This window comes from Parasteatoda tepidariorum, chromosome 2 (assembly GCF_043381705.1).
Source record: "Parasteatoda tepidariorum isolate YZ-2023 chromosome 2, CAS_Ptep_4.0, whole genome shotgun sequence".
Classification (NCBI taxonomy): Eukaryota; Metazoa; Arthropoda; class Arachnida; order Araneae; family Theridiidae; genus Parasteatoda; species Parasteatoda tepidariorum.
The window spans coordinates 82,526,116-82,548,584 of record NC_092205.1 but is presented as its reverse complement, the minus strand read 5'-3'; the positions used below and the strand labels follow the sequence as shown (position 1 = coordinate 82,548,584).

The 22,469-nt window shown below is 31.0% G+C and overlaps 1 protein-coding gene across 1 annotated transcript in view; it reads left to right on the top strand.

The window, feature by feature from the left end:
- Positions 1-22,469, top strand: part of LOC122268286 (acetylcholinesterase-like) — a 123,813-nt gene that overhangs the window by 69,737 nt on the left and 31,607 nt on the right. The window contains exon 3 of the mRNA XM_071176965.1: positions 3,951-4,267. The gene's annotated coding sequence lies outside the window, so the exon portion shown is untranslated. The remainder of the gene's footprint in view (positions 1-3,950; positions 4,268-22,469) is intronic.

Here is a 22,469-nt window from a genome sequence, read left to right as displayed (position 1 = left end):
TAATATATATATATATATATATATATATATATATATATATAACAAAATCTGTCAATCTTATTAGGACAATATTTATTTTAAATCCTTCTTGAAAATTTTCCCGTACATGTAAGTTCACATGAATTCGCTACTCGCGTTATAGATTTGTGCTTTATGTTTTTTCTTTGCATTTTATTTTCAGTTTTTTAGGTGATATTTATTACTTAACGTGTTCTATTTTGTTTTAAAAATTTTTTGAGTGCCCCTCACACTATTGTATTAATTTGTTTTGATTTGGTTTTAATACAGTATTAGAAAGCACTCCTTTTGCGGCTATAGTCGTGTGAGCTGATGAAGAGATTAACGAAGTCTATAATTGTGTGCATACATTTTTCAATTCTTAAATATTCTCGAAATGTAGCGAAATATGCAAAAACTGAAATAAACATTAAGGAGTCCGACCGTCGAATCGATTTTATGAGAAAACTTTTAGGACCATACTTCCCTAATTGCGGCTACCCTCTAAATTTTGAGGGTCAATCGGAGAAAGGTAGGTTTATTCAGAGAAAGTACATTTTTGTATCAGATTTTTTTAACTTAAAATATCGTCATCTTTAATTAGTAAGCATATTTAAGGTGACCCACTCGAATCATTGAGTCCTAGTACGTTATGGAACGATCATTAGATCAAAGATACGATCTTTGATTCAACGATATGTAAGATACGATCATTAGATCAAAGTTTTTCAGGGCGTTCCGTTTTTTTGCACTCTTTACATACATATATGCTCTACTTAATTCCTCTATATAGACGAAAAAAAAATTATTGAATTCTAAAAAAATTTAGAAAAATTGGATACTTGCTCTTTTTAAATAGCCGTTTTATTTAAAATTATAATCGGATGTTTCACTTATTATTTTATTCTGATATATTCCCTCGCGGGTAATTGATTTTTATTATTAATCTGAAAGCTTTCGCTTCTTAAAATCTTATACCACATCCTACTTTACCATTTAATCAAAAGTTGTGTTCCTGATTAATGAAACATACATTTTTGTTCTTATAATGCTACAAAGTTTGCTACAAAGTGCGTCTATGTAAACACATTTCATTATCATTTTTATTAGACATCTTACCACCCAGCTCGGGTGGATTGACGCGAAAAGATTATTTAAAAATGTTATCTTTTGAAAATAAGTTTACGATAATTATCTCTCCCATATTCCAGCTTCCGTAGATTTTAGAGATTGTTAAACAGAAGACGAAACTTTAATGGCTTTATTTGACAGGCCCCGATAACGTCCCCAAAAAAAAAAATGTCTCAGGAATTAAATTGTTGATGGCAAAGCAATAACGTATCACTTCCAGGTATGGCTTATCACAAGACAGCTTAATTACCTGCGCCAAGGAGCAGAAGTGGCGTTTGTTGGCGAAGGAATTACCGAAATCTGGAGCCTGTAATAAGATCTCTTTTACCCGGAAAGAGGAACTGTGATATCTTGCTGCCAAGATCAGTTATGCCATCTTTTTCCCTTCTTTAATCCGATCCTCCTGAGGCAATCTCAGAACGGCAGCAGCAGAATCAGGAGGAGGCTTTTCTGTATTTTAATAATGTCTGCATCCAAATGGAACTTTTCGGCTACATCCCTTTTGTTTCCTGTAGAGGTCTGGAGGCATTTAATGGCTGTAATTGACTGTTTCCTCCGTCGAAGGGGTCATACAGCAAATGCGAGATTTTCAGATGCATAATTTTACTGTTTTGAAGAAGAAAATCCTTTTTCTTTCAGCTTGCTTACTTTGAGATTTGTGTCATAAACATATATGGCNTTTTACTTGTACCGGCGGTACAAGTAACGAAAGTAAAAGTACTGCCATGTATGGTCATAAATAGTTTAAGTTGTTTCATGAATGCTTCATTAAAATATATAATTCCATAACATGTAAAAGGAAATCTTTTTTCAAATATAAATTTTAGATCAGATTTTTTTTCTCCAAATTATCAAGGATAAGATTTAATAGAAAATAAATATCACAATTAAATTTTTTAATGCTGTAGGAGGGTAATGAATTGCATTATTATTAATAATTTCTTTTCTATTAAGGAATCATTTTAAACGTTTTGGAGAATCAGGATTGTAAGAATTATTTTATTTAAAAGAAGAAAAATACGAGGATTTTTTGGAATGATTTATTAGCTTCAAAATTTCCGAACTTGAATTCAATTTTTAAGAACCCAGTGACCGTCTGTGTTTTGAGACAAAACAGTGACGTCTTGCTTAAACTATTATATTAGCACAATTAGAAGAAAAGGCGATGAAGATAAAAAATAAAGAAATTTTCATGTTGTAAGTGGAATACAAACTCATATGTACAGCTTAAAATAGATCCCTAAGAAGGGCAAACAAGGGAGCATGCAGAAAATTTTTCCAAGCTAGTACAATAGCTAGTACAAGAAAATATTTATTAAAATATTTTTAAAAAAAAAATCGATTTTTTATAAAAATATTAAAAAAAAATGGAAAATATTTTTTGTAATTTGTAAAAGTAACTTTTCACGTTCGCATCAGAAATTTTCACAAACAAAGTCGATAACTTAATTGAAGTTACTTAATCGACTATTTTGGTCAAAATTTATCAATATCGTGCTTTATTCGAAATATTTTAACTTAAGTAAGTAGGATCATGAATAAGTAAATTAAGTATGAGCATAAATAACAGAGAGAATCTGTATTTTTGGAATTTTCTATGAAATTTATTTTAGATGTCATTTTCTAGAAATTAAAATTGAACAAGTTAAGAAAAAGCTAATTATAGCATTAAATTTAATTATATTTAATTATTATATATAATGTATTAAATTTAAGTGTATAATATTTGCACTGAGTTGATGAATTAGAATAGATTAAATAAGACATTATTTGTAATTATTTAGAACGAAAAATTAATAATATTTCGAAGCATAAAAGGATTTTTAATTTAATGATTTTGAATAAAATGATTTAAATGATTTTTGATCTAAGCGGACTGATCGTTAAAACGCGGTTCCCAGCAGAACACCGAAGTCAAGCATCACTGGCTGCGGTCAGTGTGCGGGTAGGTGACCACTTGGATCAGTTTGCGTAGGGACCGAGGGTGTGCGGTATTGTTTCTCATTAACCTGTTCTGCCGTAAAGTACTTGACTTCGCGTGCAGGTCATCAGGCTACTAAAGCGGGGATGCCATCTCCTCTGTAGAGGATCAAAATTGTGATGGCATGTCTTCGGATCATCCTCAGGGATGTTTCTCAGACCGTCGCCAATAGCATTTTGTGCAGCTCAAGTGTGACGTAAATGTACTATAACTACAGCTTTTACTTGACTTGGATTTATTGTTCGCTTTCGTATTTTATTGTAATCGTGATGTATTTTTGTTCTGTACCTGGCAACCTCGTTGCATAATTAGTTTGGTTTTGTGCCTGTCATTGTGTTAAGTCTCTGTGTAGATAAATAGTGAAAGAACTGAAGTCTTTCTGGGAGATTCTTTGTGAAAGAATTTAGAATGTACTCCTTAATAGAATTGATACTAGACGGGCTTGGTTTTCTCGAAATAGAATGGAAAGAACAGTTGCTAACGTAAACAAATGTCACGTTTCAGCAACCAATCAGGATCGAGATACCCACGTTATGTCACTTGCAGTTATTCCATTAAGTAGATTTGCATGGAGCTGCAAGTACACCCTTTTGATCCTTTGCATGGCTGTTTCAGTTGAGTTGTTTCTCAAGCCAGCTGTTGTAAAGGTTGTTCTAGATACATCCCATTTGACAGCTAAATAAATTGACGTATATTTGGAGTGGCAAGAAACTTATGTGCCATATTATGTTATATCCGTAATATTGTTAATCCATATAACGTCTGTCATGTATCTCTATTACATTTGTTGATTCATGTCCATACCATCTAATATGTTGAATTACATCATTATCTTTTGCAGGTTTCAAAAATGGCTAAGTCTTCTGGGTGTACTTTAAAAACTGAAAGTTACTGTCTACTGAGGTGAAGTATCATATAAAGCTAACATTTCATGGTGCATCATTTAAGCAAAGTAAGTAAAGCATAGAGCAAATTTTATGACCAAATCTTATGAAATCTTATAGAGCAAATCTTATGAAATCTTATAGAGCAAACAATATAATCCCTCTTATAAACTACAATTGAAACGATTTTTTTTCCTCACGAGGTTATGTATTTTATTAAAAAATATAAAGAGTGAACTATTAATGCAAACTACCGAACTGTAGAATATTTTTGGTTTATGAAACTGTGCAATTATTTTGTGGCTTATTAGTTTAAGCCGGCTGCGTAGTAATTTAAAGCTGTAATGTAAAGCTAAATAATCATTAAAAATTAGGCAGGAGAGGGTGGTGTTTTAATGAAACTGTACGAAGATAAAAACAACAATCAGCGTAATTTTTGTAAATTTTATTGATAAACCACTTTTATGCTGTATAAGTTGAACGACATTGCTCATCGTTTAATTTCATTTAAATATTACTTTCATTTTATTTAGATTGTTACAATAATTTTATTTTTCATTTTCTGAATCTCTTTAATTGGAAATAACACTCTTTATTAGTTTGCCAAAGGTTTGCTCAAAATTGTGTCTTAGAACTGTTTTTATTTGGAGCAAAATATCTTTATTTGAATTAAAGTATGTTTAATTGGGAATAACACATTTTATTAGTTTGCCAAAGGTTTGCTCAAGATTGTGTCTTAGAACTGTTTTTATTTGGAGCAAAATCTCTTTATTTGGATTAAAATATATTTATTTGGGAATAACACACTTTATTAGTTTGCTGAAGGTTTGCTCAAATTGTGTCTTAGAACTGTCTTTATTTGGAGCAAAATCTCTTTATTTGGATTAAAGTATATTTATTTGGGAATAACACATTTTATTAGTTTGCTGAAGGTTTGCTCAAAATTGTGTCTTAGAACTGTCTTTATTTGGAGCAAAATCTCTTTATTTGGATTAAAATATCTTTATTTGGAAATAACAAATTTTATAAGTTTGCCAAAGGTTTGCTCAAAAGTGTGTCTTGGAACTGTTTTTATTTGGAATAAAATTTCTTTATTTGGATTAAAATATCTTAATTTGGAAATAACACATTTATTAGTTTAGGAAAGAATAAAAAAATTTTGCTCAAAATTGTGTCTTAAAACTGCTGTTTTTCGAAAAACTGCAATATAGACCTAAATGAATTTAGGAAAATTTCGATCATTATTTTGTTCTAAATGTAATATCCAAATGCAAGTAGTATTAAAATGTATGTTAATCAAATAATAATGTATATACTGATTAAAATTTATATAATTTAGAGGTTTCACAGTATGTGGTTGTTTTGTATTTTTAACATTTTTATTTAAAAAATATAGCCTAAACACCTTAGTATCCGCAATGAACTGAGTTCCGCGGCTATCGTGCGAACATGCTTGAACCAATACCTCCTCGAAAAGAGAAGGCCTCAGCACGGGTTAACATAAGCAAGAAATATGATTCTTCAGTAGTCCAAGAGTAATAACATCGTTAGTATTTATCACCACTGTACAGCTTAGTAGCCCGCATCTTTCTTATTTTTCATCCACTGCGCAGTTTATGTTCGTTACGTCGGACTATTAAATTGATCCGGGCTGAGATCTTCTTTCTTCCAGGAGGTGTTGCGTGAACTTGGTCAGTTTTAATGCTCATAAATCTGGACTTTTGTACATCATTAGCTAGATTTGGTTAGTAGCCTTTGCCTTTTTTTAAAATTTAAGTGATTCAGTTAAAACAACTATATTCGGTTCAGTTATGCAGCGAACCATCGAAAAAAAACTAACAACTTGCTAAGGGCAAAAAAATTTAAAATCAGCTTTCGCAGAGTCATAACAAAATAGTTTTTTAGTTATTTTTTTACTAATAGAAACTTCCAAGCAATTATTTTTTTTGTATGGGTTGAAGGAAAAAAAATATAGTCAAGAGTTATGTGCGAGGACTAGCAAGATACAGAGTAATTTTTTTGAAGTAAATGTGCTGAATGTTTTTTTTCTTCCTGAAATTTGAAAAGAAAAATTGAACAACATGAACTAGCTAAAACCTAATAATAAAACTTTATGAAAAGCACTCTCTGGAGAGTAGAACCTTAAAACTCACTAATATTAACTACTTCGGTTAGCTTCTAGTTTAGTTAATTAGTTTTTAGGAAAAATGGGGAAAAAATTAAAGAGGAAAGAAATTTAATAACAGAATAATTTAAGAAATAATTTATTTATTTTTAAAAAAAATAAATAAATTAGTTTTTCTAACCCACTATGTATAGTAATTTAAACGTTTGGTATTAAAGCTGTTATATATATATATATATTTTTTTACAAAAAAATTTAAATAAGCTTTTGCACTTGTAACAGACACCACAGTGTAATTAAAGCAACTGTTATTAATTATCTTGTATATGATTTATAAATGAGTATATATTGTAAAATTTCTTGTTTTTTTTTTCCTTTTAACCCATAGACTCAAAACTTTTATTAAACTTATTTTTCATATTTTTTATATTATTTTATATTAATTTAGGTCAAAATAAGTGAAAAATGTTATATGTAGCACTTTAATATTTTATGGTTATGAAATACAACATGAAGCACCGGTATCTTTTGCGTTAAAGGTAAAATCTTTCAAACAATAATTTTTCCAATTTACACTTATTTGCAGTTATATAGATTTAAGAGAAATAGTTATTCATCATTGTAATTTCTTTAATTTGCTAAATCAATTATTGATAAATTTTTGAATGTGAATGTAAAAAAAAATTTACAAATACTATTTTGGGGATTTTTTTATTTTAGTACAATTATAATTCCGATAATCTAATAGATTGTTTTTAGTAACTACAGTCAAACCCCGCTACAGTGGACCGAAATTTCTGTTCACTATAACCGGGAGTTCACTATATTCATACTGGAAGCAATTTTAACTAATTTTTCCGAACTGCTCCCTTTTATTACACATTATTTAAATAAATGACAAATAAAAAGAAATACAAAAATGATTAAAGAACAATATGTAGTGACAGAAAATGTGTTAACTTTTATTTTTTATTACTCATCGTCTTGCGTACAAAATAACTTTAAGGATGGGAAACTGAGATAAAAGAAGCAAACAAGAAAAAATGCTTATGGCTACATTTCACTTAATAGATGGTTTTAAAAATCGGTATATGGGTGATTCTCACGAAATATGACAATTCACTGTCTCTTGCTCCAAGATCTAATACTGTAATACTAAAAGAACTTTTTTTTAAAAAAAAATTAATAAATAACATTGCTGTTAGCATTTTGAAATGACTTTGCACTAGCATTGACTGTCTTGTATAGTTAAAAAATTTAATTGAACTTCAAAACATCATTTTCCTGGTATGTCCCAAACAATGTTTCCAATAATAACTAGCTTCAAAACTTCCGATAAATTTTTCAATATCTAATTTTTTTTTATCTCAACCGGTATAAGCATTTCTAGAATATACGCAGAGGGTATTATTTACAAAAAATTCGTATAAAATAGTTTTTTCTGTCAATGATTTGTTTGTCCCAAGAAAATCTGTCATTTTCTTGGCTACTTTTATTTAGTGGTTTATAACCAAAATAGATAGAGGCAGCAATCAATATCTTATGTTACTAGATTGATTAGATGCCCTCCTATATGAACATGTCTTATTGCTTGAATAAAGAACCACTTTTCTGGTTCAAAATCTATTTCAAAAGAAATTTTCAAGGTGAGTAGGTTTTTGTGTTGTTATTTTCCTGGCTTCTTGAAATCATTAATAACATAAACTAAATAGATTTATCTGAGTTATTTTAAGAAATTCTGTTGTTCTCTGAAGAATATAAAAGTCTTAGGTCAAAATATTAAATTAAAGTAAAGTTATGTGCTATAAAAAGGCGAATTTGTCATTATCCTGGCTGTCATTTTCCTGGCTTATGAATGCCGGAACATTAAAGTGTTACCAAATTTTTTTTAACTGCTAATACTGTAAGGAGGGAAAGCAAATATTAACCTAATAACAAGTTTATGTATGATTGTAATATGCTTGAGTGTAATCAAAGTTATTTATTTATCTAGAGATTGATTATTAACACAATTTTATTCTGTACATATCAGCAAAAAATTTTTTTTTGATTCTTCCTACAGTGGATAAAAAGAATTAATTTAAGAATGGTCCATCTAATTTAAAGGCCTAAGTTGAGTTACTTACTATTAACTTAAAATGACTGTTTTTTAAACTTCTAAGCTAATATGTCATTTTTCTGGCATTCAAGATTTGGTGAATTTCTATTTTATTTTTTTTTTCTCTAGCAAATATCAATAAACTACACTGCTGCCTGTAAGATATTAATAAGTTATTATAATATTAATAACTAAAGAAGTATACAAAAAAAATTTTAGATTATTTTGAAGATTTTAAATTTGGAGAAATTTTTTGGTCCGAATTGTCATGTTTAGAAAGAATCACACATATGTATTTTATGTAGAAATTTCAAAATTGCTAAAAATTACGAAAAAAAATCAGAGGAAGAGAGAAAAAAGTTCATAATATAAAATTCTCGCTTCTTGTGATTCACTATGTCCACGAAAAATACTATTATATGTGTATAGCAAGGCACAGGAGCGAACATTTAGTTCACTATATCCGGGAGTTCACCATAAACTATGTTTACTATGGTGGGGTTTGACTGTATTTGTCTATTTTTTTATAATTAAAGAATACCGAATCTTTTCTTGCTTCGTTCGAAGGAATAATTTCCTTGACGTAAAGAAAATTGAGGAGAATTCTTGGGAAATGAATAAATGAATTAAATGAATTTTATTTATAAAGGTACTAAGTTATTCCGGAAGAAATAGGAGTTTTATTATTTATGATCGAGAGTTTTATTATCACGATATATCGTTAGAAAGGATCGATATTTCCCAATATAATGACCTTTTTAACTTCGGAACGGCAGATTTGTGTAGAAGTAGATTAAATTTCAGAAGATTCTAAAAAAACGTAATATATTTAACTTCAATAGATAATAAGCACTGCTGATAGGCAACCATGTTTTATTATCGTGATACATCGCTGCAAAATATCAGAATTTCTTGATATACCTATTTTTATTTACCTTTCAAATGGGAAATGTGTGTGATATTACATAAAATTAAGAAGAGTTCTTTGAAAAAAAATATTTCACTTTTAAAGGTAATCAAAAGTGCTGGTTGATATTGCAGTTTCATTATCGTGATATTTTGATAATGTATGATCAATATTTTACTGTAAATCGATTTTTTTTATCTTTTGAGTGCATTTGTGTGATGGTGCGCAGTATATTAGAGCAGGGGAGAGTGGGGTCAATTGCAGCATTTTTTACTTAACTATTTTTAACTAACAAAAAATCCAATATATTATTAGTATTAATTGACAGACGAGTAAAGTAGACTATCCTCTACTAGAAAAAAATACCTTATTTTAAATGTTATTATATTAACAATTTTTGACAGTCGTGTACTTGTTACAATTGTCCCCCCTTACGGGGTCAATTGTAACAGTTCATAAATTCAACTAAAACATAGTTAATTATACATATTATCATAGTTGTGATATATTTTTGTTATTGATCAAAATAGTAGTGATATTTTAGGAGTAAAATTAATAATGAGCAGAGACCTAAAGGGTTAAACTTTTAACTTTAAGGGGTTAAAAATTTTAATTTATGCTGTGAAAGGAGACAAATAAAGTAATGCACATGCAACATAATATAAATGTAGGAAACTATTGGTGCTTCCTAAAGAGTTAAGTAATGGTTTGTAAACATAAGATTATTTAATTTCAGCTGTTACAATCGTCCCTTTACTTATTGTTACAATCGTCCCCAAGACGCCATTTCAGCTTCATTTGTTGAAAACAACTAGGAGGCTTCGCCCCCTGCTCGCTGGCGCTCGCCAACCCCCAGAACTGCTTTCGCAGTTCATTTCGGATTGTTTCGCAATCCGATGCTCGCTTTGCTCGCTCATTGGATACGTTCTTAACGTCTAACTTTTGTATACTTTTTTGAACACTGAAGTTCCGAAAACTTTTCACTGCAGAAAATTCTAAACCTGTGCATTTCAATATTAATTTGAAATTGAAAACAGTTCGCATATTTTTCTTAATCACACTATTCTAAATTTCAGTTGTTGAGAAAAGCAACTGTTGTAAGTTTTATTTAAAGTCTTTCCCACCAGAGGGCTAAAACCATGTGTTGTAAAACAATATGAAATAGTACTGAACGCCGGATGTAAAGCTTCGGTTTCGATGAAGATAATTTTGTGACAATTTTTTTGATAATTCGGTGAGAATTCACCCGATTAGACATATGATATGCTCACTACGTGCTTTTGCGCACCGAAGCCTATCTATTAAAACGTATTAGCGCTTTATATAACATAGATTAGCCATATGATGCTCACTACGTGCTCTTGCCAGCCGAATCCTATCAATTAAAAATGAAAACTGTTTCCAACGCGAGAAAAGAAATATCATCGGTTTTATTGATACATACGTTTTAGCGTTTTATATAATAAGATAGATACTAGTTAAGTAACAAGATTAATCTTTTTTTTCTGAAATGTTAATTAACGTATCCACTTACATATTCGGTTAGTAATTTTTATTTGTTTAAGCAAAATTACTTTGTTACAATACAATATTCTAATACCAAAAAAGTACTTACGTATCGTGAAAATATCTTTTGTGATGTAACTCTTTCAAAAGTACATAAAAATGGTTGCCAGCAGGGGTGTACATGTAGATTTATTAAATACACCTTGTGCGCCACCTAGGAACCAAATCTAGAACTCGACACTCGAAATTTTTGCTCTGTTACAATCGTACTCTGTTACAATTGACCCCACTCTCCCCTACTCTTAGATAACGAGCATTTAAATATCATAAACAATACTGGGCAATATTGAAATTTCAATATCGTGATACAATTTAGGAATTATTAATATCTCACTCTAAATCACTTTTTAAGCTTTCGAATAACAGATTTCTGTAATGGTGCGAAAAATTTAAAATTTATTAAAATGAATATTTAACTTCTAATGTCATAACCAATGTTCAGCAATATCGAAGTTTATGTATCATAATAAATCGTTATGAATTATTGATACTATGTGATTTTTTTAGTTTTCAAATGATCGAATCTGTGATTGTACACACATCATCAATTTAGAAGAATATTTATAAAATGATTATTTAACCTCTAATAGCAATAACTAATAAGGGGCGGTATAGAAAATTTAAAATCGGTATATATTGTTAGGAATTATCTCCATTTCAAGATGTATCATATCTTTTCAATATATTTTATTTATATTATTTTTGTATTAGTCAATATTTTCGTTACTCGATTAAAAATGTTATAAAAATAAGCATAAAATCGTATTGGATAGTTAATACTGAATTCATTTGAATGCAATTTTTGACAATAATTATGCCCCCCTCCCATAAAATTAAGATAATTTAATTTAATAAAAATTACAGTTCAGAAGCACACGTATAGAGAGATAATTTATAGAGAAGCGCCCCTTGTGACGTACGATGGCCAATTTTAATGCTGACGAATTGCTCTAATTCTCCGAGAAGCTTTTCGCAACCCCCTGTTAAATATAATGTTTTTGAACTTGCACATTTCGACAAAAAATAGGCTATAACTGTCATTAACAAACTATAGATTGAAGAGCATAACTAATTTCAGATTAGAAATCCCCCCACCCATACTAGGCAAGATCAAATATCCGTATAAATGCAACAAAAATTGTTTCCTAATGTAATAGGTAGTATTATTTGCTGCAATAGTGAATATAGTTAAACAGTATTATGATGAGTTGAACTTCTCCATAAGTTCAACTGATCATAATCTAATACAGAACTTCTAGAATCTAATTTAATAGAGAACATAATCTAATAGAGAGCATCATAATGGAGAACCTCTTGAAGTTGAACTTCTTTAGAAGTTTTCTAGAAGCGTGTTATGCTTAATCTAATAAGGCAAATTCTCATGAAAGAGCAACTAATAATGAATAATTATAAATATTATTGCTGTTATTGCTAAAAGTTGTCACTAAAAATTATTACTGTTATTGTTTGTATATAAAGAACCTTGACAATATCGAAGAAATTCATTTGATAATAGTTAAATTTGAAATCAAAGTACTTTCGCATGGGCAATGCCGAGGGCAAGAGCTAGGCGGCGAAAAAAATTTGGTTAACATGATACACTCTATAACAAAAAATCGACGCACCAAGAAGCAATCATCCGATTGCTTTGAAATTTCGTATGCATGAATGTTTTGAACAGATATGGCTGGAATGATGCCGACTGGGGACGTATAGTTTTTAGCGACGAATCCCGCTTCCAACTGTGTCCTGATGATCATCGAAGACTTGTTTGGAGACACACAGGGCAGAGAGGGGGAGCCTGCCTTCACTATTGCGCGCCAGACCGGCCCTCAACAAGGCATTATGGTCTGAGGTTCCATTTCCTTTGACTGCCGGACCCCCTTGGTCGTCATTAGAGGTACACTTACTGCACAGCAATACGTCGACGATGGCAGGAAATACCGCAAGAGACCATCCGGGAGCTTTATCGGTCTATGCCACGCCGTGTGGCAGCTTGTATCCAGACTAGAGGCGGGTCAACACCTTATTGAACTTGTTGCTGCAACTCTGCAATAAATTATTCAATTGTTCTGAAGTTTTAATAATTTACTATTCTGTACATTGTCTTCCTATCCACCAATTTTTGTTTCAATCGGACAACTCCTTTTTGGTGCGTCGAGTTTTTCGTTATAGAGTGTATTTGAAACTAAGGTGTTAGGATTGGAGGAGAAGTTGAAGAACTAGTACAGTTGTACGGTGCTTTCAGCTGGGTTGCACATTAAAGTTTATAAATTGTACGAGATAATTTCGAAAGGTGACCAAACTGGACAAAATCGGCTAATAGTTTCTTAATTCGATAACATTAAGCTAAAATCATTAATTTTTGTAAACCTTAAAGCACAAAAAAAAATTTAACTAGTGTAATAATGCTCTTATGTTGAGCCCTGAGTAAAACTATAGTCGGTCCCTGTCACATTCGGTTAAACGGGAATCATACGTGGGCATTTCACCGTGGTGTTTCAAATTCCTCTCTCCATTGTCAAACAAAGACTGGGAATTCGCGAGCTACTAATTAATTGCTATCGATTGACTCGATTCGCCCGGAACCTCCTCCTTTTCACTCTCAGTGAAGGGCTTTGCAATTACGTTTACTTTTTCCCCCCATACTTCTTTGGGAGCTAATTAGCATAAACATCGAAAATATTGGCTTCCAGTTTTTTTCTTTCTTCTTTTTCCCAATTACGGAATTCTTTGTGTTTTATTTAGTTAACTAGTTATCCTCCGGAAAAATTAAGAAGGAGCGGAAGACGCTGAATATACTTTTCTTTTGTTGTATTGTGGTGTAAATATTGATTTTTTTTTCTCCAGAAGTAAATATTGCTATTAAAAGATATTTATAGAGAAATCACTTTTATTTTTCTGAGAGCTCTTCGGGAAATAATTAATTTCATATTTGGTTTGGTTTTTGTTTTTTGTTTTGGAACAATGGTATAATTGAGTCGCAAGATAATTTTGGAAAAGGAAAAGGAAGATAATGAGTTTAGTTTTAATGATAACAATGCTTTGGTAGTTTGAATTTGTTAAAGGGTTTTATAGGTGCAATAATTTAGAATTTTGCAATAATGTGACTTGTACTCGTTTGTTCATTTTTATTTCACCAAACAGTAATTACTTTCTTTGGCGGAAGCATGATTGCATTTTCTTTACATTTTAATACAGGAAGAAACTTTTATTAGAGATTGGTGAAAATGAAAATAAGCAAGAAACAAAGGTTATAAAATTTTATTGCGCTGCCATTAATTCGTTTCCCTATATTTGAAGGCGGATTCACGTAGTACAAATTTTGATCGCTTTCCTACTAACTAGAGCTCAAAAATCTCTGCTTGAGATCTGTGTTAAATACAGTTTTTAAAAATACAGTTTTCAATCTTTTCATGACCCCCACAAACAGACTTTTTCGTCATTTTAACGAAAAATATAATTTTTATCGACAAATAGAATGTCAAAGTTTGTAGTCAATCAAAAACTTGACTCTTAGTTAGACAGTTCAAACTTGTTACAGAGAGCTCTCAGCATAACTAGAGCTTTTTCTTGGACGACGATACAAATTTTAATCTTTTATAGACTGTTACAAGTAGGAGTTATATTATCATCAAATAGAATTTGTAATCAAATGAAGTTTAAAAGAATTTCTGATGTGCTAGAGTGCTCAAATTTAAACTGGAGCTCTGAGCAGATTGTCAATACACGTTATTTCCTGTAAAGTGGAAGAAAAACTTTACGCAAATCAAAATTTGGATAACTTTTTGTCCAAAGTAAACAAATCAACAGACACAAAAGTAAAAGGAATGGAATCATACAGTAAGATAAAAAATTTAAAAATTATGTTTTTCAAGTAGTTTTAAAAGGAGAAAAAAGTTTTCTTTTGTCAGAAAACGTAAAATGCATCGGCCTAGCAATAAATTTCTATTGCAACCAAAAGTTATATTGCACGTTTTTCAGAAAGAGATGAGTTCTATTTTTTTTGTTTTCAATTTAAGAAAAAGTGTATTTTTTAATCTACTGGAAAAATCTTGTTTTAAACATTTTATCCTTTTTTAGTAATTAATTAATTATTATTAATGTTATAAATTTTTCTTCATTTTAACGTAGCACTTTAAGACATTGTTTCCCAAATTGTGGATTGCAACCTACTCAGTTAGACATAAATAAAATGTTGGGGCTTCACGGCCGTATCTAAATTTTCGTAACAGTTTGAAAATTTTTGATGTGTGTTTTAAATTTTTCGGCAGCGCCACATGGTGGCAAAAAAAGAACAATTCTTCTCAATGTAGCGAATCTCATCGAATCAAACAAAGAGAAGAAATATTAATACTACTTCAACTTACTACTCAAGTTATTATTAGTGAGTATTCACATTGTATTAAAATATAATGTGATAATAATGTATGTATATAAATAAGGTGGTTCATATATGGGCAATTCTATATGAGACGGAATGACATTTTGACTTGAAAAATAACATTTCATTTAAGTTTCTATGCATCTAATTTCAAGTAAACATTGTTTTTTCTCGTGCATATCATTATTATTGGCATAATGCGATTCATAAACTCAAAAAAAAAGGATTTTCTATCTTTTTTATTTTTAATTTTACGAACTTTTTATTTGTGTGACGGAATGACATTTTGGCAACCAAGCTTTTGGCATGCTGCTNGCGATTCATAAACTCAAAAAAAAGGATTTTCTATCTTTTTTATTTTTAATTTTACGAACTTTTTATTTGTGTGACGGAATGACATTTTGGCAACCAAGCTTTTGGCATGCTGCTTAGAACTGGTAGTTTCTGTGAATTTTGCAACTATTATTTTTCTGAACTCTTTTTTACTTTTAGTATAATGTGTAAGCAATGTAAAACCTGAATTTGGAAAATTAACCTCAGGTTGGCTAGCAGTTATTAACATCTATTTGCTGTGACGGAATGACCGCAACAGAATGACAAAAAGTTTAGTGGAAGAAAGTTTTCATTTAAAATTTTTTTTTTATTAATATGTAAATGATAAAAAGAATGTAACAGATAAACAGGATTAATGTGTATGTAACCGATAAATAGAATCAGTAAAAATTTCAACAATTTGAAAATTAGCTTGTCTCTGAAGAGGTTTTATATCTAACTTGCCAATTACACATCTTATCTTCTTTCTCAGGAAATTTATGCATAAATCAATTTTTGTCCCGTCTTCTTTTTAGAACTTTAACATCTGAATGGTATATCAAAGTAATTTGAGCCCCATATAAATGTTCTTTTTCTGAAATATGGGACAGTGATTAAAGAGTCTCCTCAGTTATGTTTTCCTCTTCAAAACAGTGGCCTTCTTTCAAATCATATACTTGGTTTTGGTTAAAATTAGAAAACATTCTAAATTTGATGATTCACTTCTCAACTACATGAACGTCTAGTGCACGTCTCTTGTCTCTGGCACTGCTGTAACAAGTGACCAGCTGAAGTCATTCTCTTTTTTGTCCTCTCTTAACCCCTTGGGGACGGGTGATTTAGAAAAGCATTCGTACAAAATCAGAATCAGGTTGTAAATAAATAAAAAACGGTAACTTAAATGTAGTCGTTTCTAATTTGACAGACTTACTTTGCTTTTACTGTAATTATTGTCAGTTTAATCACATATATAATCAATGTTAATTCAAGGTATAACTAAATAGTTTTATTTTAAGCAAAGTAATGGTGAATTAAATAAATCAAACAATTATAACTCCGCCCACAAATAAACTGCTAAAGAATTACTTTGATTACCAGTTTTATCCTTTTGCCCTGATCGATACTGTTTTATACTGGCACGTATTTGTGACAGTCGGCGCGAAAGGGTTAAATAGAATAGCTGGACAAAAACAAACTTCAACAATTTGTTGCTTCGACTTTATGAAATCATAAAATTCTTTTGCATATTAGGTGCCGTTTTAAAGCATCCAACTCCTTGTTTGGCTTTTTAAAACAACCTCACATTTACGTGGTATTTATAGGTGCATGTGTTGTGAGGTATTAATGAAATACACTTAACAAAAATGAAACACACTTTACATCATTATCTGCTTCTTTAAACAAATGAAAAGCCTCTTTTAGTGCACTCTTCGTTACTCTGTCAGAGTTTGTATTATGACTGAATCCTTCATACCACCTGGGGGCTTGTAACTAACATCATCTTGACAGTTAAATTTTTTAACCAAAATAAACAGCTTATCGACATTCACTTAATTTAGTTTCTTTTGAGTTGAATGTTAAATACTTCTCACATTAAGACTGAATTAATTTTTTTAACTTTATTGTTGATTTTGGAAGTGAGTGTACAACTTTTTTTACGGCTTTACCAAGATTTGTAGGGGGAATTTAAATTATTTGTATGTGAAGAGGTTGGTAGAATTAGATTTTTTCTTTGTTTACACAATCTCTGCACAACATCTAAGCTTTTAAGTTCAGCTTTTGTGGTGGAAGCCTTCTTATCTGCTTTTCTGTCTCTGGCTTTTTTTCCATTGTCTGACTTTTTTTTCCATTGTTTTTTTTCCATCCAACAGTTGCTTTAGCCATAAGGTTAATTGAAAAATAAATAATTCTCTAATTTTTGAATAGGCTTTTCAAGGACTCGTTTTGTCACTCTATCGCCGAGGATGTGTCATTCCGTCACATTAATTATTGGAAGTTTATAATTAAATGCATAAAATGTTATAATCTCTCATTGATTCTTATGCCATATCTGCTTTATATTCCAAAATATACACATTTTAATTTTGAAATTTAGTTGCAGTTTAAAAAAAAATACTAAAACATGTGACGGAATGACACAAAAAAAGTTACTTTTATTTTATATATTAAACTTAAAATGACTTAAAGACTATGTTTTAAATGTTTAAATTTTGTACTATATGCATAATTTTATCAAAATATTGCAAAAGAAAGATACATTTATTTTATTCTACAAGTGTTTTTCAAGAAAACAATTTCAGCACAAATGTGAACAATTCACTTGTCAGCCATGTGATTACTTTAGAATACTGCTAGATTCAAAAAACTTAAAATTATCAAGAATGAAACATGAATAAGTAGACTTAGGCTATTTCTGAACTATTTTTAAAATCAAAATATGCAATTCATAAAAAAAAAAATTTCGCTTGAAAGTTGACACTTTCATGGAATTGTCCATATGTAAGTATAACAAAAAAGAGAGTTGTAATAGGAGACGTAAAATTAGTTAAAATTAGCACTGAATTTATATAAGAAATAGATTTTGGGGAAAGCTCTTTTGCCCAATCTCACAACTGTGTTTAGAAATGTTGTACTATCGGTATGATGGTCGCATGCGTTGGTGCTGAGGAGATCTGGCTGATTTTATGCAAAAATTTGAGCGGCTCTCAAACTTTTCGGATCATAATCTAATGGAATATTTTGCATGAAGGTCACACAATTACACAAAATCGATTTAAAAAAATCGGAATATTGTAGAATGAATCTGGAAAAAAATTTCTATGGATTCTGTACATAGGTAGAACAAGTTTTGAGAAAATACTTAACGCGTAAGAGAAACCAAACAAACTAAAAGATAGAATCACACTATCTTACAAGCTTTTGACTGATTTTGTGCAGATTGTTGTTCGATTTTTTTATGAATAAAATAATAATGCTTTTAACCACGTCCGGAAGAGTTTTGTTTGAAATAGTACGGGAACTGTAAGATAATCAAGTATAAAATTTATATATGTATGAAAAAATAAAGTTGACTGATAAATAAATGTAAGGAACTATTTCATTCATCAAGGCATGCATCCATATTTTCTCTACACTCTTTTGCCATGTAAGTGGAATAAACCCTTATTGTTCATTCAAGCAGAATAAACTCCGGTTCTTCATGCAAGTGGAATAAGTCCTGGTTGTTCAGACAATTGGAATAAACCCTCGTTGTTCAGGCAAGTGAAGTGGAATAAGTCCTGGTTGTTCAGACAATTGGAATAAAACCTCGTTGATCAGGCAAGTGAAGTGGAATAAATTCTGATTGTTCAAGTAGATGGAATAAAAGACCCGGTTGTTCAGGCAGGTAGAATAAAAATCTGGCGGAAGAGAGTTGACGAATTCCTTTAAAGCCATTTTTACAGTATTTTTGGAATTAAATTGCTTACCTATCTACCAATTTTGGAGCGAAGTGATAATAAAGGCTAGATCTGGTGAGTTTGGATGATTATGTAGATGTTTCAATTCAAATGTTTCAAGTTAAAATCCTGCAGTTTTACCATAAAACTCATGCAGTATGTGGTTATGTTATTTAATGCAATAATAACATAAGACTATCTGTTGAGTAATAAAAGCTATATTTAAGTTTAGGCTTCTTTTAGTCTTAAGCTGATGAATGATTTTATTATGACCCATGAGCCGATCGGCCTATGTAAGGGTCAGGGAACTGGCCTTGCATCAGAAAAGTTCTGGGTTCAAATCCCGGGCAAGGTATGGATGCCCTTTCATTCTCTGTACTATTTGTCTTTACTGTGGGGGGAGTTGTTGGCCCACCTAATACGGTGCCCCTGAAAGACTGGTCTACAAATATGCCCTTCAGATGCCTGTATGACTTAGGTTATTCTCCAGGTGGGCATTGGAAAAAAATTGTGACCCATGAGTCTGGTTTCATAAAATCAGAATGACTATGTTAGAGCACCAAATACACCAGCTTTTTGTTGTTGAATATTACGCTTTACGAGTGTGTTTTGATAATTCATTTTCATTTTCTCATTTCTTTCATGGGTAACTTAGCGATTTCTTTTTCAAATCTCTTTTTCTTTCTTCCTGCATTTCTGTCAAGTTTTGAGAATGGGCGTCGATTTTTGAGAGCCCGAAGTATTTCGATTTTCTTCGTTCTTAATTTATGAAATATATGAAATGCTTATATTATCGAGTATAATATTATCAGTTATATACTATCAAGCATAACTCTTTTTTCCGAAAGATATATTTAAATAGGCATTTAAACCGGTGAGATATGTAGCTTTTCAACAAAAGGAAAAAGGATAGTAAAATATTAAGCTATTGTTAAATAATACGTTGTAAAAGTTGATATATCTAACCTACACATTTCATCCTGGATAACATCACATTATGTAGATAAAGTTTGAATAATCTTCAGTAAATACAGATTACGGTAAAAACCATTAATTTGAATAGGTATTAAATTAAAAAGAGTGAACATTTAATTTTATCGAATCGCGAATACAGGGTATGATTTTAATCAGAAATATATGATATTTTTCTACTTCTTTCATATTTCAAAAAGAAAAAAGTTTCTCAATACTATATCTATTTTAGGATATCATCGAGATTTTCATCGCATTCCATTTACCCTTTCAGAAAGTCAAATGAAATTCCACTCGAACTTTTTTTCGGGCGTAAATAGAAATAGTGCACGCCATCTTTCATTTCGAATTTTGTCTCCTATCTCCTTTCGCTAATGTACTCGGGGAGAATTTAATCTCCTCAAATCACTTCTCCGTCTGTCTCGAGGAGATCGTGGTTTTCATTCATTTTACTCCCTTTTGCAAGATCCTCTGATGATGCTGGCATTCCGATCGTTTCTCTCCCCCCCACCCCTTAATTAAGAAGAAATCTTTAGAGCACTCGAAAGATTAATCGCACAAAAGAAGGTTTTCCAGGAAAAAAGAAAAAAAAGTGGAGGGTGATGTATTTTTTTCTTCTTCATATCCTCTCTTATGCAAGTGTTTCACTGCTGGTAATGTAAAAAAACATGAAGGAATATATTATTATTCTTGTATTACTTGTAAAGGAAACGTACTTCTAAGCATTTGAAATATAGTTACAACTTTGAAAAGCCCCGTTATATTAAATACAGTCCGCAGCCAAATTATTAGACGCACTATAAGATTCCATGTAAAATCTTAAATATCAGGTGATACTATACAGCTTTATTGTTTTTACGCAGTTGAAACTGGTTTGCACTTGTTAACGTTGTTGTTGTTTCTAATGCCACTTGCCATACTAGCAAGCCTGCATGGTGAAACCGAGCAAATTTAAGGCAGAGTGCGCGCTTCTTGTTTTTCAGTGGCGCCATCTATGGCCAAGATTTCGACTTCTGCCACATCATGCGTCGCACCTGTTTATAGGGAGGACCCATTCATACATCCATTCATTCATCCATAGATCGTAATTTTGACCTGAATCAGAGAACGATCGATCTCCAATCCAGAACCCCCAGAGGTATTGATTTGTTATGGGAACATGGAGGACTTTTGCAACTCGACAGATTTAACGCGTATCAGCCACTTTACTACACGGGGAGTCTTCGTCCGGCAGGGTTCGAACTCACGAACTCCCGGATATGGGCCCAGCGCAGTACCAACCAGGCCATCCCGGCCCACTTGTTAACTTTCTTGTATCAATTGGTTAACATTGTAAATACAAATAAATACAAATATGAAGTATATTAAAAATCTTCTGAATAAAACCCATTACGTGTATGTTTAAATATAAAAGTATTGCATATAACTTCGTGCAAAGCATGTAATTATTAAAAAAATACAGTGCGTCTAATAATTTTATCTAATTGTTACAATATAATGATGCAATACCTGATATAATAAATATTCTATATTTATATAATATATCGTCTAATTCATCCAATTGTCGGATTTATATTATATATCGCCTAATTTAAACACTTGTTACACGAACGTAAACAAGTTCATACGGTTTCTGTCCCGTAAAATCAATAAAGCTGAATAGTATATACTGATAATTATGATTTTACATAGAATCGTATAGTGCGTCTAACAACTAGAATTGCGTTAATAGATTACTAATTAGATTAGTAATTAGAATTACTAGAACACGTTAAATCTGTCGAGTCGCAAAAGTCCTCCATGTTCCCATAAGAACTCAAAACCTCTGGGGGTACTGGATTGGAGATCGATCGTTCTCTGATTCAGGTCAAAATTACGATCTATGGATGAATGAATGGATGTATGAATGGGTCGGCGCTATAAATGGGTGCGACGCATGATGTGGCAGAAGTCGAAATCTTGGCCATAGATGGCGCCACTGAAAAACAAGAAACGCGCACTCTGCCCTTAATTTGCTCGGTTTCACCAAGCAAACTTGTCCGTGTGGATTTGATGATTATAGAAATTTAGAAACCATTTTATTTCCGTCTTAAAAGTTTTCGCTCAAATACTTATAGCTATTCGATTATCACGTAATTTTGTTATTTCCTTGACTTTAAAACGATAGATGAGTATATTTTTAATGATAGTTTTACGCAACAACAGTTTTCTTTTCCCTTCTACAGTAATATTGTTAATAGAAAATTCGTCAATCCATTAAGACTAACATTAGCTAAGACAATGCGTCATTTTTATCTAGATATCTAATTTGTCCTGACTATTCGTGTTTAAACATAGGAAGTTGTAGTTGTAGTTAGACCCCAGCATTATAAATTTTTTTTCTAGTGAACAGCTGCTTTACTAATCAAGAAAGTCAATTGTTTTAAATTTAGAAAGCCTGCGAGTGAATGTCTAAAATTTTCTTATGTCTCAAAACTATTTCTTTTTAATAGACGTTAGAGTAACATAGCCGTTTCTTGGCCAGATTACATTGGGGAGCAATTTTTTTAAAAAATTTTCTGTTGACTGAGATTATTTTAAAATTAAACTTTAATAATTTGATTCTACTGATTTTAAATATGCAAATAGGATTTTCTTTCAAAGCTGCAAATTTTTCTTAAAATTATATATATATA